The sequence below is a fragment of the Anguilla rostrata genome, chromosome 15, assembly GCF_018555375.3.
Source record: "Anguilla rostrata isolate EN2019 chromosome 15, ASM1855537v3, whole genome shotgun sequence".
Taxonomy (NCBI): domain Eukaryota; kingdom Metazoa; phylum Chordata; class Actinopteri; order Anguilliformes; family Anguillidae; genus Anguilla; species Anguilla rostrata.
Genome location: NC_057947.1, coordinates 9,833,244 through 9,857,904, shown reverse-complemented (window position 1 = coordinate 9,857,904; position 24,661 = coordinate 9,833,244). Strand labels below are relative to the sequence as shown.

The window sequence follows — 24,661 nt, the reverse complement described above, 5'->3', positions numbered from 1 at the left end:
GGGGGGAGGGGGTTGGGGAGGGGGTGCGGGGGTCTCAACCACATGAGAAGTGACACTGGGTTCAGGGGTTAATTTGTGTAACAGACGAATTTGCATACAAATGAAAAATGATGGAATTTTTCTGTTCCTCCGAAACTTTCAATGTCATCGGCATCAAGCAGGCCGGCTGCGCTCCTTGGCTGTTTGAAGAATATTCATCACTTCCAAAGCCGGGCCACCTTGTTTGCCATTAATCTCCTCTGCAGGTCAATGACTTAATTTGCTCAACTTTATCAGTCTCACCATTCACTTTTTTTCTGTATTTAGACCCTTTGTAGTTTTTTTTTCATATATTGTGCTCTTATAGCCTTTTTTTCATAAATAGTGGATAAGCTTTTTAAACACAACAAAGACGCGTTAGCTCTGTTCTGTGAAACTGTTTTGAAGACATAAATGAATTACTTCAAGACGGAAATATATCCAGCCCACTAGGCTGTCGTGTGTCTCCTTCAAAACCCCCAGAACTTCTGGAGAGCTTTCCAAGGAGGGAAATCATTTTTTCCCTCCTTGATTGGATTGATTGTTTTTCTAATCCAGAGAAAATTACTTGCAAAAAAGGGTCATATAATCATGGCAAAAGTGTAACAGTGGAGTGACTAAATTCATTTCATTTCTCTGGAGTGAGTTCACAGTTTTTCATCTTATGTGATTCCTTTCTGGTTCTTTCCCTCCCCAGAAATCCCTCCCCCCCCCCCCTCCTGTGTCACATACCAGGGAAAGCTACAGTAAAATGATTGGGGTGAAAAATGTTTTGCAAAAGCCATTCTTTTAAAAATATTTTAGCACCGCTTTCTTTATTTTTTTGGAACAGAAGCTGGGGTATGGGCCGTAGAGGATATCTGGAATGGGAGCTGGGATATGGGTAGGAGAGGATATCTGGAACAGGAGCTGGGATATGGGTGGTAGAGGATATCTGGAACAGGAGCTGGGATATGGGTGGAAGGGGATATCTGGAATGGGAGCTGGGATATGGGTGGTAGAGGACATCTGGAACAGGAGCTGGGATATGGGTGGAAGGGGATATCTGGAATGGGAGCTGGGATATGGGCGGTAGAGGATATCTGAAACAGGAGCGGGTATATGGGTAGGAGAGGATATCTGGAACAGGAGCTGGGATATGGGTGGTAGAGGATATCTGGAACAGGAGCTGGGATATGGGTGGTAGAGGATATCTAGAACAGGAGTTGGGATATGGGTGGTAGAGGATATCTGGAACAGGAGCTGGGATATGGGTGGTAGAGGATATCTGGAACAGGAGCTGGGCTATGGGTGGTAGAGGATATCTGGAACAGGAGCTGGGCTATGGGTGGTAGAGGATATCTGGAACAGGAGCTTGGTTATGATGGTTCTGTCCACCTAAACAGACGACCCTACGGCACTTACACAAATAAATATATATATATAGACAAATAAATACATTTGTGCACAGGTCATGCACAAAGCATACTTTTTATTTTAGTCAATGGCGAGGACAAAATGCTTTGGAAGAACAGCTTTGTAGTTTGTAGTATTTGAATAATTGACAATGAGATTAACTGTTTTACACACTTTTTTATGGCTCAGGTGGTGATAGTGATTAGTCTTTTACATCATTTATAGATTTTTTTTTTAATTGTTAAAAAGGTATACCAAGTATAATTTGCTGGGATATTATATTTCGTAGAACTTTAAAACTCTAGTTCATAAAACATTTAGAGGCTGTTTTGAACTACTGGGGCTCATGCCATTAGAGTGAAGTTTAAATTTGTTGAATTTTTATCCCGTGCATTGAGTGAATGAACGGCAAGAGGAATTAAGTGGAAACTCCTGTTTGGAGAATACGGCCTGGTTTTTCTCTATTTATCTTGGTCATTGGGAGCTAAGTGCGCTGTAAGTCTTCATAGAGTGCAGTACTGAAGAGGAAGCTCTGCACTGCAATGATAGCCGAGTTGAATGGAGGAGGCTGCTTTCAAACGTGTCACTCACATTTTATTTAATTAAGTTATTTGGGGGAAAGAAATGTCTTTGTTCGGCTCAGAAGGGTTTAATGGACTTTGGATCTTTGTTTATCTGCGTTGGGCTGAAGTATTTATTTACTTAAGCCGTTTAATATGATATTCCATAAGCTGGAGATAGGCGGAGGGGACGGAGTTGTTGAAATGAAGAGGGCTTAGACAGGGTTCAAGGAAGAGAAGCAAGCACAAGAGCCTCAGCCATCTGCAATCGAACGGCTTCATTAACGCACAGGCTGATTAAGTGTTGCGATTTCTCAGACTCACAAGAAAATACAAATATGGACAATTTCAAGTTTTTACTGTCATCATCTAGTCGTTTAACCAGGCTTTTCAGCACTTGGATAAAATTTACAGTACACAGTAAAATGTCCAGTGTTAATCCAACTCTGATAAGGTACATACAATAGGGACCATACTATAAACACTGTTGTGACTTGAAGGTTCGAAATAAGAATATTTACTTGGTATTGAATATTTAATTGTCATTGTTTTTAGCTTTAAGGAAGATACATGCAGACCTATAGGTCACAAAGTAAGGCAGTAATAATTGATCATTAGGTTTTTCGTGCATTTGCTATGGTGACATTATCATAGGCTTCAGGCTCTCATCTGCACTAACCAGTTTCTCTCTTTCTATCTCTCTCTCTCTCTCACACACATACACACACAGAATGGTCTCATGTCTAAACAAATGCAGGTGTCATGCTCGCACACATACATACACCTGTCTTATTCAAAAGTAAACAAATGTAGAACAATTAGCACTCATTTACAAGTAAATTAATCTATTTACTGAACCTACTTGAGAAAAAAAGCAGGTTTTGCTTTGGACAAGCTTCATCGTTGAACCATGCTGTGTTTTAGATATTATGATAAAATAGTTGGCCGTATCAATGATTCAAAAAAGCTGCTGAAAATTGCGATGGAATGGATGACAAGATAGCTGAGGATGAATTCCTGCCTCAATCAACCAGTGCCAGCACTGAGCATAGCTGATGTAAACACTTCAGTCACTTATTTATGTCTTGAAATTCATTTGAGTGTTGATGCTGTAACATACAGAACATACTGTTGATAGACGTTTTATAAATGTTGGATATGCTCCAACTTATGACATTGCTTTCTGAGGATCATATTGCAGATATTGGAATTATTTGTAGCAACATAAATAAATAAATAGGTGCTAAAGCGTCTTTCACCTGGTTCAAAAACAATGAGAAAGTAAGCCATAGGTAGATCTGCAACTTATCCTAGGTTTGTCACTACAGAATAGCGAGAACTTCTGCAACATTAAACATTACAATGCATTGTGGGAGAGCATCTTGAAGGTGAGCGGGTGGGGGGTGGGTGGGGGGGGGGGGTGGTGGATTTAAGGAACAAACGGAGTCTCCGTAAAAAGCAGGAATATGCTTCTGAACCATTGTTTGGATCTTTATGCTAAGAGGGCTTTGCGACTGAGGCTCTTGATCCGCGGTAATCAGAGGAGAAGCGGGTATTGATCTGGGCTGAGAGTGCAGGTCCCTTTCATCGCTTCCTCCCCTCACCTTCTCCCTCACTTTGAGGAGCCGCTCCCGGACCGGAGCACCTTCGCCTGGCGGCTACCGGCGAAGCTTAGGACGGGCCAACCTACGCGGCTTAACGAGCTATAGGTGCGGAATTCAGATTCGAGGCCGTCTAATTAGCGGTGATCAAAGTTAGGGAGCGCTATCCCCAAAACAAACCTGTGCATTTGAATGCAGCGTGCGGCGGGGAATGTCAGCCATTCCTGACCTCCTCTAATTCCGTGTACTTTTTAATTACATGCGCGCTTTCATCATCGCCTCTGTTTCTCCCGTCCTCTGTGCTTTGTCAGTTTGGAGTTAAGTAGGAATGGGAAGTGCTAGAACCTTCAGTCGGAAGAACAAATGTCTTTTCTTTTCTTTTCTTTTTTTTGGCCGAAGCTCCATCACGCACTACTCCCTCGGTTAATTTGTTGGTCGGCTACTTTCCCATTAATTGGTTTTGGCAGCGAGTTTGAGCTGAAAAATCTTCTTGATAACAGAGGTTACTGGTTATTGGAATATACTGCATGTTTTGCAATTGCACGAGTCCAGCTTTTTTTTTTTTTTTTTCTTTTTTTGGATCTTTATTTTATCTTTTTTTTTTGGATCTTTATTTTTCCAAGAACAAGGCAATCAAATCTTGGACAAATGGAATTCCTCTGTCAAACCCGAACACAGTCTGTAGCGTGAGACTGCAAGTATTGTAATAATTACCGTATGTGTCACCTGGAAGGGGAAAATTATTATTATTATTATTTTTTTTTTAAGTCTTTACCCTTGGTAAAAAAAGATGCAGCCAAATATTTTTGCTGTTCATTTCTTCTTTCATCATGAAAGTAGAAGTAAAATTAAATAATATTTTCACTTAAACGTGCCATAAATGCAAACCCAAGTAAACATGTAAAAATAAATCAATTACTCCAAGTCACAGCAACAAAAAAAAATGTTTTGTAAATGGAGTCATAGGAACTCCTCACAAATAAAACGAGTCACCAGTTTCGTTTACAGGTGCATGTTGTTTGTGTTTAAATGGTACATAAAATATGAGATTTCTGGGCAGTTGCAATGGGTTGTTTAGTCTGCTTTGTGACCCTAAATTCCAGGTTCCCAACATTAGCAGCCTGTTGGCTACAGGAAAGACCATAAATTCATAACTTTACTGCAAAACCTGCGACAGCATCCGTGTTTAACTAGAACACCTTTGCCAAAGTACGCATTGCTGTTCTTGTTATGTGAGTGTATATAGATTTGAGGCTTGAATGGAACTGAGACAAATTGTTTTGACATAAATGTAGTCAAAGCTCTCCCCGCTGAGCTAACCTTGGGTTCCATATTGTCATAGCAATGACCTGTCCAGTATTCCGCAGTCACTTCCTGTCTATTTACAAAGATGTTAGTGCAGCACTATGAAGCTGTGCCTGGCTGAGGCTACAGCTAGACTACAATTGACTGCAGCACATTGTCAATTAACATTTATTATCAATTAGGTAATCACATCGATTAGCATGTGGGGACCTTACAGCCCTTCCCATGATAAATATGTCTATAAGAGGAAAAGGCAAGTGAAGTTGATGAAGAGAGTCCCATCGCCCGAACAAAAGTGTCACGTCCCATTTGGGTTAATGGTCTGAAAGCAGTGTCTTACTGCCCCTGCATGACATTAACATACAAGCAATTGGCTTCTGAAACCGAACGCTCACATGTATAGCATTTTTCTTATTGTAATTAAATTTCGACGAGTCTAACTTTTAACCCAGGGCTTGCTTATCTGTATGCGGGGAAGAAAAACGCATTGAAAACTTCAAACCGAACTGATTTGCTGGTACAGTTCTCTACTGACAGTGCAGTAGTTGTATTATTATTTTTGTACGGAGTTATCACTTCCTGCTCGTAGGCATTCCCAAGCTGGCTGCAGTCCATGATCTTAATAAGGGCAGCGGCAAAGCAACGATTCGGGGGAAATTTTCCGCAATGCTAATGTATGCGCTCGCAATCGCGGGGCACGTGAAATTGGTCTGTGAGTGATGGAACAGGCACCCCCCCGCACCCCCCCCCCCCCCCGGTTGATAAGCGATACGCTTTCAACTTCATAATTGCATCAGTCTCTGAAGCAATAGTTTCCTTGCCATTCATTAAGTCTTACATCTTACATTCAGATGAATTAAACAAATAATGTCAATATAAAGCCGGAACTGAAAAATCATATATATATATATGTATATATATGTATGTATATGACATACATTCAAACTTCAAAGTACTGCCTTTTTTTTTTCAATGACGTTGGTTAGTCATTTACTTAAACTTAAACACATTTTTTTTCCCCCACTGAGAAACCGGTCTAATTTAAATGAACAGCGACTCAGTTAACATGCCGAAACAAATAGCGGTGATAGCAGTTTGCCAGTCAGATTCTCACGGTCAAAATACCACTGCGTCTGTATTGGATTCCCTGTTAATTCCCTATTCATTGGCTTCATGCTTGAAACATACAAAATTGTTTTTATTGGTAATTAATTACATTCTTGCCACGGGTGAAAGCTGTAGCGTTCGGTATGGCGCGGGTTGCCAGTTGAATGCCTTGCCTCAGAGTGCAGTTCTGAAGGTGTGCGGAGAGATCTGAATATTCAGAGATGGTGAATGCCTCTCCGCCTGACGGTATACGCCCTGATGAAATTAGCCGTCTTTATTTGTTTATTTGCATGATGTCTCGGTTGATCGTTTCTCGCGTGAGGATTTCCTCGTGGACGGCCGGAGGTGTCCAGTGGAGAAGTCGGCAAATGGAAAACTTACGAAAAGCTGAAAAAAAAACGAAACGCTCACGGACGTGTACTTAGAAATCTTCTATGAGTGGTTTTGGTTTTTTTTTTCCGCGATCCCCCGGCACTGTCTTGCCGTTGGTTAACGTTCTCATTATCGCCGAGCAACACACGGAGCAACTCCGCGCCCTTCTTCCTGAATGCTGATTAGATTGGTGCTAGAACTTCAGCCAACACCAGGCCCATTAACTGGCAGCTACTGAAACATGATGCGTGTAAGCCCCCCTCACCCCCGCCCCCCCGCCCAAACCCCACCGCCCCCTCGGGAGCTGGGAACAAAATCAGACGGGCAGGTGTAACGTTACTTTGGGAGAGCACTAAACATTTGATGGAAGTGTGTGTGTATGTGGGGGGGGAGGGGGGGTGGTTCAGGGGGGGTTCCCCATTTTTATTGCCTTTGTGCATTAGGCATTCAGATGTCCGAAAAGAAAAGGCCTGACCTAAATATGGGTGAAAGAGACAACATGTGACCTGCTTAGAGCTCCCTGCCTTTGGCCCGGAGCTACGTCCAGGACTCTATTAGTGGGAGAAAGCACAGATGCTACCAGATGGTCAACCATATTGTCCAGAGATGACCCATGTATAATTGCAGAAAGTTCAATACACTCAGGTTCAGAATTTAATTGCATTGACCACCTTATTTGCCACTGCAGCTACTGTATTCAATATATTTAAGGTGGACGGTTTCTACGGGGGCCTTGTTGGTCCCTACTGCTGTGAAGTGCTGCAAAGTGACTGTGTTTGCAGGGGCTGACTTTTCTAAATTCACACCTAAAATCACCTCATGTATGTCTGATCACTGTCTACAATGACAATGACTATAAAAAACAAAGCTTGACAGGGAAACAGGTCAATTATAAAAACTTCATTTTATGTAGAACTTTGAAATGAAGGTAAAGAGTTCTATGAATTCTCATACAAATGATTTACAAGTTTGTGTGTGCATATATTTATTTATTTATTTATTTATTTATTCATTCATTCATTTATGTGTGGAATAAGCCCATGTGTAAAAGTGCATTAAATCTGCGGCTGGCTCATTGATGCGGGAAGTGGAGTGGTCCAGGGCTATGGAAGCTGCGGCCCGTGCGGGGTTGTGCGCACTCCGGGCGAAGGATCGTGGGATCGTCTGCTCCCCGCAGCTACGAGCGCGATCGGCTCTCAGGTAGACCCCCTGGGTCTGTCCAGGCTGCCGAGGGGCTCTCAGGTAGACCTCCCCCGGGCCTCTCCGGGCTGTGGAAGGGCCCTCAGGTAGACCCCCTGGGTCTGTCCAGGCTGCCGAGGGGCTCTCAGGTAGACCTCCCCGGGTCTGCTCGGGCTGTGGAGGGGCCCTCAGGTAGACCCCCCTCCGAGTCTGTCCAGGCTGTGGAGGGGCCCTCAGGTAGACCCCACCGGGCCCGTCCAAGCCACCTAGACGCGCACAGTCAGCCCCCCGCACGCATCTTCCTGTTCGCCCCCACCCCACGCTCCCGCACCATCCCCGCTTGCTTTTACACATATTTGCTTTGAGAAGTATTACAGTGAGCTGTCTGTGCAAGAGGCACAACGAACGTACAGCACATTTACCTCGTCCCTGCTTTGATGAGTGCGCACTTTAAAATATACGCTTACATTTTTATATTCTCGTAATTGTTTAAATGCTGCACAATGCTGTATAATGCATGACATTAACTGCAGTGTTTTTCTCTCTCCGGCACCGTTTATTTATAGGATTGATCTGATAGCCGGTCCACCTTAATTTTTTGAAGGCACTCTGCTTATTGATGGCAAGTTGCTTAAATTTATTTGTAGATGGTCAATTCATATTGACCATAACTCGACCTTCAACTGACTGCAATAGATATTATGATCAATAGCTGTGCTCAGCGAGCAGTGGCCACTAAACAGGCTGTAGCAAACAAGCGTATGGCCAAATAAAAAAGCAAATCAGCACTGTTATTGGCCAGGGATAATGAAGAGGATTCTGGGTGTTCAAAAATGGTGGTCTCACATTGTGACCTCACAGTCAGGTTTCGGAAACAGATAAAATATTTAAATCTTTTATCTATAAATGGAAAGTAAGTGCAAAAATAAATTTGACATAAGCTTTAATAGTGAATATTGAAAATGCTACGCCATTTCAGATTAAGACAATACTTTTTTTTTGTCCTTCAAAAGGATTGGAATATTTCTGCAACACAAGAGTAAGAGGATATACAATACATTGGTGTCAGAATATTATAGATTGTTCCAGTATAACCATCTTTTACTCAAGTATTGACCTCTTAAAAATATACTAGAGACAATATATCAAAATATTATATGGCTCACAAGGCTCTAGTGGAGGTTATATGTTTAGTACAATTCATAATCTTTTCATTGTTTATGTATTTGTTAACATTTCTTAACATTTCTTTAACATATTTCATTGCATGGTTTGTAACGTTGCTTCTATTTCAAATGCAGTTTAAGAAAAACAATCAGCTAGAACCGTGCGATGCAGTGTTGCAGTGTTAGTGCATTGCATTATACCGAAAGAGTGAAACGTAAATCAAAGTGAAACACATTTATGAGTCTGAAGCCGCTCTGTGTTTCATCATGAAAACAAGTGGGGAAGTATCACTGCCATTGCAGATGGAGTTGGGAATGTTGGTTTGGGGCACATTGAAACCTGCGGGTTATCAATACAAAACAGTAACATTCATTTCATGCATCAGGAACAGCCTGGAGTACTCCAAATTATGCTTCTTTCAAGGCAGTTTGATGTCAGCCTATGAGGAAACAAACACACACAACACACACGCACACACACAGAGTCCTGAGAGCAAATGAGAGGAAAATAATGTTTATGAATGCTGTGGTGGAGAGACTCACATTGCCCTGGTGATTTACTGACATTGTGGAAAGAGTTTACGCCAACCTGGAAGCTTCTAGAAACGGGGCCTTATCAACGTGGACCGACCATCCGTGTGTTTCAGTGAATATTACAAGGGCAGCAGCTATGGAGTTGGTCTGAATAAAAAACAGAGTCTGGTTACCCTGTGAAAATGTCTCGTGACACAGGCCGAGACACAAAGATCTGTTACCAATATGATGGTCATCATCAATAATCATATTGATATGTATATATATCACAGCATCCATTCCTGGAAATGGGAAATGTTGTGGAGTAAGCTTGTCTCGCATTAGCTGTCCAAATTTCATCTCATAAAAATTCACAATGGACAAAGAGTTTGATAAACGATTGTTTTCCCCCCCATATTAATTTTACAAGTAAGCCTAATTTTTTAGAGATAATGATTCATCAAAAGATCCTCGGTATTTTGACGCAGATCATTAATAAAAGAACAAAGTGTCCTGGTACCGTTGGAGCTTTCTGCATACACCCACTTGTCATTAGACAGAAAAGTAAAAATACACATGTGAATTAACATCATATTTTATTTCAAATGTCAATTAAAATGAGCCTATTTGCATTTCTCAACACCAAGGCCTTGGTGTACAAATAAATATAAATAAATAAAATAAAATAATAATAAATCTGAATTGAGAGTATGTGTCTAATATGTTAATGTCTTTGTGTGTGTGTTTGGGCATTAATAATGAACTGTGTTGGACTGTGCTGGTGTGACTGTGTCTGTGTTTGGGCATTAATAATGAGCTGTGTTGGACTGTGCTGGTGTGACTGTGTCTGTGTTTGGGCATTAATAATGAGCTGTGTTGGGCTGTGCTGGTGTGCCTGTGTTTGGGCATTAATCATGAGCTGTGTTGGGCTGTGCTAGTGTGTCTGTGTTTGAGCATTAATAATGAGCTGTGTTAGGCTGTGCTGGTGTGACTGTGTCTGTGTTTGGGCATTAATAGTGAGCTGTGTTGGGCTGTGCTGGTCTGGTTGTGCCCATGTTGGGGCATTAATAATGAGCTGGGTTGGGCTGTGCTGGGGGGTTGACTGCTTGTTCGGCTGTGTTTGGGCATTAATAATGAGCTGTGTTGGGCTGTGCTGGTCGGACGTGTGGCGTGTTGGGCATTAATAATGGGCTGTTGGTTGTGGCTTGCTGGTCTGGTGTGATGTGTCTGTGTTTGGGCATTAATAATGAGCTGTGTTGGGCTGTGCTGGTTGGCTGTGCCTGTTGGGTGCTAATAATGAGCTAGTTGTATCTGGAGCTGTGGTGTTGGTGTGACTGTGTCTGTGTTTGGGCATTAATAGTGAGCTGTGTTGGGCTGTGCTGGTCTGGCTGTGGCCATGTTGGGGCATTAATAATGAGCTGGGTTGGGCTGTGCTGGTGTGACTGTGTCTGTGTTTGGGCATTAATAGTGAGCTGTGTTGGGCTGTGCTGGTCTGGCTGTGGCCGTGTTGGGGCATTAATAATGAGCTGTGTTGGGCTGTGCTGGAGCTGCTGGTGCTGGTGTGACTGTGTCTGTGTTTTGGCATTAATAGTGAGCTGTGTTGGGCTGTGCTGGTCTGGCTGTAGCCATGTTGGGGCGTTAATAATGAGCTGTTTTGGGCTGTGCTGGAGCTGCTGGTGCTGGTGTGACCGTGTCTGTGGGGAGGATGCAGCCCGAGAGCATGACAGATCGGGAGCTGGAGAGGTTTTAAGGTCAGTGCAATAAACAAACAGCTCATTGATTATTCCCTACTCCCCACCGTTCACAGGAAGCCCAGGCTTTCGCCAGCACTCAACCCTTTATCAGAGCCCTGTGGTGTCTATTCCAGGCGTATGTTCAAAATCCCCCGACACAAAAGAAATCCATAAATTAGTCGCTTCACCTAGACTGCCCATGGGACGTGTATCAAGAACAGGCCAGTACAGCAGATTTGTCATCATTTTATGAGCAAGGAATGGAAACGCTGATGGACATGAGGCCCCTCCCTCCTGAATGATGGACAGGAGGCCCCTCCCTCCTGAATGATGGACAGGAGGCCCCTCCCTCCTCTGTGTTCATAACTTGCTGAGCAGACTCCCACAACCAAGCTGTAATCCAGGGCCATGTACAAAGCTCTTTCCTTAAAAACATGTTTAGTGGGCACACGTGTGTGCATGTTTGTGTGTGCGTGCATGCATGTATGTGTGTGTCTGTGTGTGTGAGAAAGTGTGAGTGTGTGCAGGTGTGTGTGTGTGTGTTTGTTTGTGAGAGAGTGTGTGGTGTGTGTGTGAGAGAGGGAGAGTGCATGGGTGTGTGTGAGTGTGTGTGCGTGTGCGTGCATGCATGTGTGTGTGTGCCTGTGTGCATGTGAGTGTGTGTGTGTGCAGGTGTGTGTGTGAGAGAGAGTGCATGGGTGTGTGTGTGTGTGTGTAGGAGAGAGTGTGTGTGTGTGTATGTGTGCAGGTGTGTGTGTGTGAGAGAGAGTGCATGGGTGTGTGTGTGTACATTTTTAGTCTCTCCACTCTTTAATTGGCCTTCCTTTCCTGTGAAGTGAGTTCAAGCAGTGGTGAGATGAAGCAAGTGTTAGGTTCGTAGTCGTAGGGTGACACGGGGTGTTCCCAAGCGTGAAAAGTCACATGGATGTTAGAATCCTGCAAACTGGCAATTAGGACCAAAGCACCGTGTTTTCTTTTGAGCGGTTCTTTTCAGCTGCAATGTACAGTACCTGTGCATGTATGACAAAAATACAACTTTTTTTTAACTTACAAAAGCCTTTCATACCCTATCCTGTGCTTTGAACTTCATTGTAGAAAGGACTTCCTTTTTGATTCTGTGGGGAATAATGTTATTTGATTTGACAGTAATTTAAGTGAATTTGATGTAGTTGCTTGGTGTTAGACTGAGTTTGACAGATGCAGTGAGTTAGGTGCAGTGTCTTGCAATTCTGGGATGGCAGAGAGGGTTAGGGTAGTGCACACCCCAGACTGGACATCCGCTTGTGTGCTCATTAAATTAGTATCCATGAAGGGAAATAGGACAAAGCAGGAAAGATGGATCTCTGGAGATTCCCTTGTTGTTCTACTGTTTATTACTTTGAGGGAGTGACTTCCCATGAAGCCTTGAGCTGAAGCTTCTCTGTGAAAAAGAGCAGGATAGGTGCTCTGATATTATTGTCTGTACAGGATAGGCACTCTGTTATTATTGTCTGTGCAAGATAGGCACTTTGTTCAGACTGTCTGTGCAGGACATGCACTCTGTTCTGACTGTTTGTGCAGAATAGGCAATCTGTTCTGACCGTCTGAGCTGGTTATTGATTTCACTGCTGTTTTGCCATAAGGGTGATTCAGTCAGTAACTCCAGATTTTTTCTTTTTTTTTATATTGGTGTTCTCAGTTTACAAAAAAAAAAAAAAAAATACATGCAAACCTGTCCTCAAGTGACACAGTCTTATGTTATCAATGTGCTGGCATATGGACTGTTGTAATGTGACTTTAAAGTGGTTTACCTTTAAACCAAAGGTGACAACGATTTCCACAAAGTCCTTCAGAAGGGTTGAGAATAGGACTGGAGTTATAAAAGCCCAATGTTTTACAGTTTCATGGAATAATGAGGCTGCCAATTCACTTCAGCAATGCTAATGGTACTGGAAGTGGAAATATGATTAGGAGAATACCAAGCCAACTCAGCTGATATGTGCAGGGAACAGGTATTATGAGAGTATACTGAGAACCTTCCCAAAAGACATTTTTGGATGCAGTATTTTGTTCGTTGCTTTCTGAAAATCATTTTCATAACAAATGTGAATATGATCAGGGAGCTTTAAATCTTCGTCTGTGTTGCTGGTATAGTGCACTGCCTATCGTCATTCACGTGTCATATTAGAGTACAGAATCTGAAAAGTCAGCATCATTTTTGAAACTGTTTCTGCCAGGAGTAGGGAGACTACCGTTAAGTGCTTTCTTTTTTCTTTTTTTTCTTTCTGTTCCAGTGAAACAGAAAAAGCATAAAGCTGGCTTATGTCAGAGCTGGTCATAGTGCCAAAAAAGAGCTGTTTGCTAAGTTTTCAGAGAAAAAATGGGTGAGTTGGGGAAATGCCATTCCACGCTTATCTTTGAGCTGAGAGCACATTGCAAACAAGCAAAGTCTTCTTAGTGGCTTAAAAAAGTAGTGTCTGAAAACTGAAAGCTTAGGCCATTTCAGGAGATATAACCGTCAAAACTTGCCCCTTCCATGAAATTGATCGTGAATTTATTTTTCAATAAAACATTTCACAAATCTATTAAGCACCCGCAAATATTTATCACGAGTGTTTGTACAAAGTACATTCTTCATAATTCAAAGGTACGACACTGAATGGCAATGCCTTTGCGTGAGTCACGTTTCCCTTTGACAAACCTTTGTTAAAGACGTGAGAAAAACCCACTCATGAACATATTGACGTGGACCGTTCGGCTTCTGAATGTTTAAATGGATGTGGTTCTGGGAGCCCCTGTGGTGAACTGTTGAAAACCTTGCGTTGCTTTTGTTGTGGAGCTCGGAGCCCGAGAGACAGAGTAGAGAGGTTGCATTCTCATCTCCTCCCCAGGTTAATTATTCCCTAAATAGCCCTTAATTATTAAAAGCTGCTGTAATGCAAAGTGAGTCAGGTGCACTTAGCGTCTTCGACGACAAACATCCATCTGCCCTGCCTGCCACCAGGGACCTCAAACGATAGAGGTGTTCTTTTTGTGGCAAAATCTCTTATTGAACTGATCCACTTGTACTCTGATGATATTGTTTATTTATGCTGTTTGTTTGCTAGTAGAAGCTTTATCTGCAGATACCTACACAGCTTATAATTTCTGTTGTATTGTAACTGGTGTACACTCGTAAAAATAAATAGCATTTATTTTAAGTTAACATGGGGGTCACGGCTATGCGTTATAACCGTCCTTCAGAGTTGTTCCAACATTTGCGAAGCCATGTGACTGCCCACCCCCAGGTGTTGGCCCCGTGCATTCTGATGGCAATCACAGACACTCCACTCAGAAACATACAAATAGTTTTTAAAGTTGTCTTATAGAGAGAGGAACTGTGCTTTCTAGACATGCCTTGTGATGCATTACTACAGCTAGATAACCGTCCTCAGGTTACCACCTCCATTCCCCAGGTACAGACACATCTGTGGTGAGGCAGATGTCCCTTTCAACCGGCACAGATTTTTATTTATGTAATTTAATAATTAATAATAATGTGTTTAGACGAGCACAAGTAATAATGTAACATATATGTTCATGCATCATGTAAGATAATATAATATATAATATAGGGCTGTCAATGGATTAAAAGTTTTAATCGAATTCATTACATGATATGCTGGTTAATTAATCAAATTAATCGCAGTTAATTGCATATATCAATATTTGCTTGGAAAAGCCCCCAAATGAAGATATTGAAAAAAAACATTACATTATTGTGGCACACGAGTAAAGCATTGAATAGAATTATCAAAAGGGGACATTAGAAATCAATCAATTGTTTTATTTCCAATCATTTTTCCACATGTCTTTTCATCATTGAACATAAGCCTAATCACTTGGCCTAAAATGTAGGCATAACAGTGGTTTTTTTTTTTCCATTATTAAGCTTATCACTTAAGCGCCAATGTGGCCATAACAGTCTCACTCACGTTTGGTGGGACCCATGCGCAGGTGGTGCTTCATTTAGTAGGACGCATGCGCAGGCGCATCTCCCAAAATCGCCACTTCGAACGGCACGCGATTTTTAAGCACAGTTTCATCGCCTACGTTACTTTAGCTAACCCTAACATGTTGGCGTTTCGCCTACTTTAGTTAACCTACTTAGCGCGTACCACCGATACAGATGTCTGGACACACGGAGGACAACAAATACCGTTACAGAGGTGAGGACATGCCATAGCTAGCTAGCTATAGTTAGCCAAGTTTTACTCATGACACTCATACAGGTACGCCGTGGGTCTGCACGGTTTCGTGCTTGTTTAACTATTTAACGTACTATTTACATGCGCAACTAACGCACCACCGGTTGGAATTGTGCGACGCACGGTGTCAGATGGGTGCGTTCGTAGATTCACTCCAGTGGTGTCAGTGCCACCCTGAGTGCTCGCTTGTCGTTTAGAAATTAGCGCTGCGCTCAGAGGCTCAGAGCCACACCGACCGGTCCAGCTGAAGGGCCGGTTTGTCAGAGTGTCTGAACCCCATAATGGCTGACAGTGTGGCAAAATGCGACGGTTGGGTTATTTGGCAATATAGGTGGTGTTTTCAACACGCAGCAACTTACAGTAACATCGGTACATCAATTAATTAACATAAACATTAAATAATATTATATGCGTTAATTTGCGTTATTTTTTAACGCGTTATTTTATAAGTAATTAATTAATCGAAATTAATGCGTTAATTTGACAGCCCTAATATAATATATATTTAGAGTGAACTATTTTTTATATTTTCAATATTATTTGAAAACCCTCTGAGCCAATTACATTCTTGCTTGAGTGGCTCAGTAATTCTCTAATGAAGTAACCAACTTCATAATTCATTGTGAACTCTTGTCAATAGTGTTCAATGTAAATAAGGGACAACAGTAAAGCATAATTTGCATTAACGTTATAATGGCTGCGTTGAGCAGTTTGGGTATGCTTCGCGTAAATGATAAGGATACCAGGAAGTTTTGAACGATCATGTTGCTCTTTTCGAAAACGTCCTTTCATGCCATGCAATCTGAGCATTACGGAGCATTGTGCGGTCTTAAACAGACTTTTTCTGTTTAAAAAATAAAAATAAAAACAATAATTTATTAATATAATACAAACACCCACACGTGCGCTTTTGTTGCTAGTCGTTTCCTGTTTCCTGTTCTAATTGCGCTTGTGTCTTGTTTTTGGTTCTGTCTCCCTTGGATTGTGGTGCACGCTTAACCTTTCTGTTGTAAGAAGCGAGTCGTTTGAGAGACAGCCTCCCGCGTGCTTGCCTGTTCTTCCGCAAGCCTCGGAGAGCGGACGGGCAGGTAGAATAAGACAGCGCCAGCCTCCTCAGCTCACCATTGAGTGCTACTTCAGGAATCCTCTAACGCTCCTTCTGGGTACGACCGTACAACCAGAGACCCCCTCAATAATCTGAAAACACACTATTCCGTTCTGATAAAAAGTCATCCTTTCATGGCACAATGTTCTCAGGGAGAACACACACTGGTAATGTCCTTCAAGACATATTTCCTGTTGGAAAGTAAAATGGATGAGAGAAAAACAGCGTTAATATGAAGAAATAGGTATAGATGGTATTATAGGATTAATGACATTTTGTCATGAAACTCTAAAGAAGATTAGATTAAAAAAGCATTCAGATTCCACACATTTTCAACCTGCATCAATTTCCCTGTTTATGTTGAACAATTCCTTTAAAAAAAAAAAATCATGTGTATTATTTAAGGTCTATGAGTAATTTCATGATGTATGTTCTCATTTTTGTGGTGCTGTTTCATAGCATTCGGTGCCTTACAGCCAGCACACTGTCCCTGTGGATCTCCAGGATTTATGTTTAGGATAGTTTGTGACACGTATCGATTTATTTCTTAAGTACATGACAAACTGAAGCCAGTCTACCCCCCAAAGCGTATTGTTATGTAGATTTCCAAGACAATAAATACAAAATAAGGAAGTCGTTCGGAAAAAGCCCACCCAATGCTCTTGCATTTCGGCAGTGAAATTTAAAGTAAATGACTTTTGTGTGGTTTAATGTGCTCAAATTCCATAAATGTACATGGTTGTCATTTTAAAAATTATACGATTTTGTACAATTTCAGTCTTATTTAAGCAGGATGTCTCAGATTATCCATGAGTAATGAACATTAGAGTATGGAATCTCATGGCAAACAGGTTCCAACCTGTCAAGCCAGTGCCTATGAACCTATGCCAGGCTCTGCTGAATTGCGTATTGTCTTATTTTCTGCAGTAGCTAGCTGTCGCGCTGTGCCCATGACCCCGCCATGTCATGCTTTCATAATTCCTTGGCAGCGATTTCGGCGCGGCCACCTGTAACCTGGCAGTGGTCTGGCAGAAATGGCCGCCCAGCATACCCGCACTGCAGAGAGCGGCACGTTGGCAGCGCCCCTGAACCATTTAGTCCACAAAGCGGCGGCCAATCCGGGGGCGTTCGCGGCGTTCATTAATGCCACCGTGTTTTTGCTTTCGCTTGGACGTTAGCTCAAGACCGGTTACGTCCGGGCGTATATTTTAATCAGTTTAGCTCCTCGGCAAAATTACATGCCCGTTCACGATAAAGGATTTCTCTGTTTCCTAACTTGTGGAGCCGCGCGTTCATGTTTATTCATTTCGTCTGTCTGTTTTATGTTTTCTTATTTATGTATTTATTATTTAATGAATTAAAAATCCGCCCGAGAATCCGAGCGGTGAAACTGTAAATCATTTACAGTACTCCTGAAAATATTTACACTGAGGCTGGCCGCGCTCTCTGAAGATGCTCATATGTAGGTTAGGACTGCAAAGTTAATATGCAAATTGCCTTATCTGGTGGGATTCACAAACAACCGTCATCCTGATTGATTTAATAAACTGCTTTTATCTTTCAAAGTGTTAATTAGGCAAGTGGGGCCGTGATTTGAATCCAGCCTTTCTGTGGCACTTAATCAAGAACATTAAACCAAAAAAAGGAAGGTTCCCCCCCCCCCATTCCTTAACCTTTCTCCACCCCGTTCTGTCAGAAAGCTATTCTGACGAGTTTAAGGAGAGGGGGGAATAAACCGAAACGAAGCACAAGGCGGAGGACCTTAAATAAACGGCCGTGTTCCTCTGCCGGCGTTCTGCGAGCAGTCTTTCGGACCGGAGTCGTTCGGAGGGGGCGGACTCCGCAGCCGGCCGGTAAGGCTGGGTCTGTCACCCCACCCAGCGCCGGGACGGGACGGCGTCCAGGGCCTCGCGGGAGGGTGTGTTCCGTGACGCAGGGTTTCGGTGCGCGCCCCCCCGTTTCGGCAGTCGAGAGCGCGCCTGAAACGTCTCGGACGCGGCCGGTCGCTGAAGGGATGACGCGGGAGGAATGCTGGGACGTTATGGGCGTGGCGGGCGGAGGGAGGGACGGCGGTTCTGACGGGGACGCCGAGGAGCCGCACGGTGCTCAAACAGCATCCCTCAGAGGGAAGGTTTTTAAACCGACGTTCAGCAGAAATATGAACGACCTTCACATCAGGTCCCTGAAAGGACACGCTAAATACTCTTCACGGGCACACACAGAACACACACGCACGCGCTCTAACATGTTAGCATACACGCCTCCTGTGTGTGCGCACACGCGCGGTTGACACATGCGTTTGCTAGGCCCTGTGTGTTCAGTAGCCGGGTCTGGTTGTCACACATCGGCTGGATTTGATCACAGATGACATTCAGTTTTGCTTTCAGGTCTGATTCATTTGATTTTTTTAGCTGTATCATGTCACATAGCTGTTTGTGTACGGCTGGGGTGTTTTTTTGGTGGGGATTCAAGACAAATTTCTCACGTGTAGGTTCCTGTGTACACAACACACAGAAATGAATAAAAGGACCAAAGTTTCATTCATTGAGACACTCTGTCAGGTATATCTTTATGGGTCCAAACTTTTTAAAAACGAGACTGAGGAAAAGGCTTCTTAGATTACGCTGCAAAGCGAGGAATTTGTAATTGCTTAAAAATGTACTTGTTGTTAAGGAGAATAATCTACGGAAATGTAACGTACGAGTGAATCACGCTTTTGCAGAAACCGCTGCTGGTGTATCAGCTGTCAAAGTGGACCGTCTTCAGAGCTATACATTACGAGCGCAATAATCAAACCTGCAATTAAAACTTTTGCAAAAGAAATCGCTAAGCACACAGAAAGGAGACAGTGACTAGTGCACCTCTAATTATTGACTGCCCTCTGGCTTCCTGCGAAAGTCTTCATTAGTCTTTTCTCGCTGTAATTTGTTTTTGCATGACATTCATCATATATTGTTGGTAACCTTTAATTCGTCTGCTGTTAGCACTTTTGCCTGCTGAAGCGAGGCTTTGCAGCGGCTCGCGCGGCTGACGCAGAAGGAAGAACGCCGCAAATTGGCGGCATCCTTTGCGCTGCTGTCAACAAATGCTTTCAGGTTTGTGATTTTTTTTTTCTCCCCCCCCCGTGCACGAGTAAAAGTAATTCGTATGGAATTCATATGCGACACTTTTTTAAATCGCCTCTTCTGTGTTTCATCCATCTTGCTGGGCAAAGCATTGGGTTTTCTGTGTATGTAATGTGCGTTAGTATGTACAAAATAAAAAATGTTTTAAAAAAAATTGGCATGGTGCTTTTCAATACATGCATAACCTTGATTCATTGGTGAGGCCTGAATCGAAGCTTGTACTTATAATCCAATAAATGAATGTATCGGTTAATTGTACTTAATTGCCTGGTCTGTATGTGTTTATATAAAGTCTTTATAGGGTGTATATATGTGTTTTTTAAAGTTAATTTCAAACGCTAAAGCTCACAGGATTGGTGTTCTTGCCACTTGTGGGGGCGACATAGCTCAGGAGGTAAGAGGTAAGAGCGATTGTCTGGCAGTCGGAAGGTTGCCGGTTCAAACCCCGCCCTGGGCGTGTCAAAGTGTCCTTGAGCAAGACACCTAACCCCTAACTGCTCTGGCGAATGAGAGGCATCAATTGTAAAGCACTTTGGATAAAAGCGCTATATAAATGCAGTCCATTTACCATTTACTTCTTATGAACATGATTTTAATATTGAGACTTTCTGACTCTACCCACTAAGACTGTGACAGTTACCGCGAATGCAAAATTGCCAACTGCTTTGCATTTAATGTAGTCTTCAGTGCATACAATGAACGCAATGAAGATAATGTCGGTTCTCAGACTGTTAACCTTCATACCCAGAAGAAATTCTTCTTACTTAAATTTAAAAAGTGGAAATAAGGAATTGGAGCAGGCCATATTACAGACTGATTGCTTTACACGACGTGAACACCATGCAGTTTAATGCATTACCAAAAATGAGACCCAGGACATAAATTGAGTACATTAAGGCCAATATACTGTAAGCACTGTCCAAATTCTAATTGTAGCCACAGAAAAAATGACTTTCAGGTACTGATTAAAATTATAATGGATACCAAAATTAGCATAGTGTTGTCTTGGCTTCTCGGTCATATCTTAATGATTCATAAATGGGTTTATGTCTATTGAATTTTAATTTTGCAGACTAATTAGTTAGTATTCCATGATTAATGCATTGCTAATAGTTGGTTTTCTCCTAGTTATTACCGAGTTGGTTAATTCTGGGCACTTAATAATTGATGGGACGACACAGGGCTCGGGAGTGGATCCTGAATAGGAGAACGTAGCCTGGCCATGAAAGGTCTGTAATGATCTACGGCGACGCCTCGGCCCTGCCCAGGTTTAACTCTTTGAGGGGCAGGTAGCCGAAATGCAGCCGTGTCAAATCCCGTCCCTTTTAAATCCGGCTGAATCAAGACGTACGGCGGGGGCCCGGATGGCGGGCGGCGCCTCGGAGAGGATGAATTAAAAGACGCTCGGGGCCCAGCACTTACATGTATTATGCTCGCTACAAAATGAGCGTCTGGAGGCCCCCCCCCTCGTTTGCATAACAATAAAAAAAGGGAGAATTTTAGCCGTTTAAATTCTCCACCAGGGAGAGGCTGCCATTGTCATTACGGGTCTCCTGCCCTGACTGGACGGGGTTAACACCCTTATAGACCTTTATCGTGGCATTTCTGGCAAACAGTCAAAAGGGAATAATGAGGCCGGCATTGTCGGACCGGCATAATGCTGGATTTACAAATGTCACATGGCCCGGCTTTTCGTGTTCGCATGCGGATCGCGGGGCCGCCCCGACTCCTTCCTTGCCCGTTCCGGCTCGCCGTCGCTGCGGGAGAGGGGCCCGCGTTTACACTGAGGGGGGAAAAAAAATTAAAAAAACAAGCGGCCGGAGAGACCACCGTAGTCTGCCATTTTAAAAGACCGGCGTAATTTACGCGCTAAAGCATCCCTTTGTAAACAGGTGCCTCCCCCTAGCCCCCCCCCCCCGGCCGTTAATGCGTTTATGGAAATGGAGGGCCTTGAGTTAATGGCTCGGTTATCGCAGATGCTATTCGCGCCGCGGGACCGGCCCCCGACGCGGTGACCCGCCTTGTTTGGGGGCCGCGCTAATCCCTAATCCCGGTCCGCGGGAGGATGATACGGGAGGTAAACCGGGCCAGCGGCACGGCGCCACGGCCCAGGAGGGGCGGCGGCAAAGCCAGAGGTAAGCCGCGGACCAGCTGACGGCTGCGTCGCTAACGCGCTAGCTAGGAGCCGCTGCCAGGGAGACGGCACCTGGCTTTGAGACCATATGACACGCGCCGCAGCACGCTGAGAGGGTCCATATCCCCGGCCCTCAACACATGCGTCTCCATGACGCTCAGAACAAGGGCTAAACAACCAATGTGGTAGATGTGGATTAATAATACATATCTACATTTTTTTTGTGGCAAAGGGGCCTTCAAATTGCAGAATATTTTTAATGAAAAAAGTATATATATATATATATATATATATATATACACACACACATACACACACACAATTGCAAGGGGAACTCTGAAATTACCTGGATTTCTGATGTAATTACTCATTAAATGTGGTCTAATCTTCATATAAATCACAATAATTGACAATTAAACTAATACCACACAATCAATTGCACTTTTCACAGATCAGGCTGGAAAAAGTACGTGAATTCTTGTATCTAGTAATAGGTAGGACCTCTTTAGCAGCGATAACCCCCGAACAAATGTTTCCTATAACTGCCAATCAGACTTGTACAGTGGTTAGGAGGAATTTTAGACCATCCCTTCTTGTAAAACTGCTTCAGTTCATTGATATTTCTTGGATTTCTTGCATGGACAGCCCCCTTCAGGTCATGCCACAACATCTCACTTGGGTTAAGGTCTGGACTCTGACTTTCCCTGGCCATTCCTAGACATTCATTATCTTCGGTTTAAACCATTCTGTTGTTGATTTACTGTGTTTTGAGTCATTGTTTTGTGGCCAACTTGTGGCCAAACTACCTTGACATTCTCCTGTAAAATTTCTTGATAAAATTTTGAATTCTTTGTTTCCTCAATGATTGCAAGCTTTTCAGGCCCCGAGGCAATCAAGCAGCCCCAAATTATGATACTCCCTCCACCATACTCATTGGTGTTGGTGAATAGTGCTTTTTCCCTCCAAACATTCTGCATTTCTGCAACAAAGTTCAATTTGTTGTCTCATCAAGAACATTGTCCCAGAAGCGTAGTGGAACATCCAGGTGGTCTTTTGCAAACTTTATATGCACAGCAGTGTTTTTTTGGAGAGCAGTGGTGCCCTCTTTGGTGTCTTCCCATGAGTGCCATTGTTGTTTAGTGTTTTTCTAATAGTGGACACATGGACAGAGACTTTAGCCAGTTCAAGAGATTTCTTCAGGTCCTTTACTGTTACCCTAGGGTTCTTTTTGACCTCCTTCAGCATTGCTGTGCTCTTGCTGTGATCTTTGCAGGATGCCCACTCCTAGGGAGAGTAGCAACAGTACAGAATTCCCTCCATTTGTTGACAACTTGTCTTATTGTGGATTGATGAACACCCAGGCCTTTAGAAATACTTTTGTAGCCTTTTCTAGCTTTATGAATCTCTACAGTTCTCCGTCTAAGGTCCTCTGAAAATTATTTTGTTCTGAGCATGGTTCACAGGAACAGGTGTTTCTTGAGAAGAACAGAATCTGTCAGTAAGCAAACTTTGTATGCCTTTTTTCTAGGGCAAGGAACCAGCCCACACCTCCAGTCTCATCTCATTAATTGGTACACCTGACTTCAATTAGCTTTTGAAGAAGACATTAGCCAAGAGGTTCACATACTTTTTCCAACCTAGACTGTGAATGTTTAAATGATGAATTCAATATTGACAAGAAGAATACAATTATTTGTTTATTAGTTTGTGCAGATTGTGTTGGTCTATTATTATGACTTAGATGAATGACAGACGGCATTTAATGAGTAATTAATACAGAAATCCAGGTAATTCCAAAGGGTCCACAAACATTTTCTTGCAACTGTATTTTTAATAGATGCTGCAGATTAAGTTTAGATTGAATTTTGGATGCAATTCTCCCCTTGAATTCCAAAGCTTTAAAGTTAGTATCATTGACTATTAATAATAAACTTAATTCACTTGACTGAAAAAACAGCCTTTGAAATACATCTTCAAGATACCTTATTTGCTTCATAAAATGTATATTTTTCTAATCATAATAATTTCATTCAGATTTCAAAGGCGGTTTGGTAAGATTTATTTGCCTATTATAGTGGATGTTATATACATGTATGCAAATGCATTGAGAGAGAGGTTGGCTTGTTTATAAAATTAGCATACAAATATCTAGCCATCTCAATACAGCCATATCTACAGTGAATTTAAAGCCATTTAAATGTATGGCCTCCCCGGTCTAGTTATGAGAATGCCAACATGGAAGTATGAAAACTTTTTTCTTTGTTTTGTTTTGAGTGAATAGGTAGGCATTCATTTCCTTTAACAGTAACTTCCTGTATAAAATGTCAGCTGTTGCATGACCATATGTGCGATATGTGTGAGTTTGCTATACTATGCAGGAATTTTGTTATCTTTACAAGTCTTTCCCCAACTGTTCCTCAAGTTACTACCTACCCACTTGGCTTACCATTGTAATGTTAAGTCCCATGATGCATTGCAGCTGTCCTTTAGTCAGGGTAATGAAGAAATGCAAGACTAAATTTATATGGCTTAGAATTCTATACAGTATCTTCTGAAATTGATAAACATTAACAAAAATTTAAAAAAGGAATATACATGAATAATACCAATAATGAGCTATATTAAAATGATCAAACATGCAGGAAATATTCTACTTTGATAATGATTCAATGGAATTAACCAAATTTATAAATATAATGTTTATTGAAACATATAAAATGTAAACCTGAGATAAAGTCACACATTAAATATGTCACACATCGGGCAGTCGGGTGAGCTAGGTGAATAATTCAGTTGCCCGATCACAGCGTGTACTTGCCCAAGGAAACTGGACACCTTGAATGCAGAGGCCTGGTGTTCCCTCATTTTAACTCCCCAGGGAAACAGGAAGCCACTGGACGCCGCAGTACAGTTTCCTCAGGTTGACATGATCTTAAAAAAGTAACATATTAACGCAGATGTATTTTTTTACTTAAAATCATTTAATAGCATAATGGATAATTGTAAAATTGGAAGAAGAATATGACTTGTTAAACAATATTATTTCTTATGAAGTTTTGTATTCGTATAAAAGAATTGCACAATTTTAGCATAAGGTATAGCTCATTGGAGGACATATCTTT

General features: G+C 42.4%; 1 long non-coding RNA gene across 1 annotated transcript in view; it reads left to right on the top strand.

Moving 5' to 3' along the window:
- The first annotated feature begins 14,919 nt into the window (after nucleotides 1-14,919).
- The window catches only part of LOC135241194 (uncharacterized), a 33,284-nt gene continuing 23,542 nt past the window's right edge, over nucleotides 14,920-24,661 (top strand). The window contains exon 1 of the long non-coding RNA XR_010325926.1: nucleotides 14,920-15,136. This is a non-coding gene — a long non-coding RNA (uncharacterized LOC135241194). The remainder of the gene's footprint in view (nucleotides 15,137-24,661) is intronic.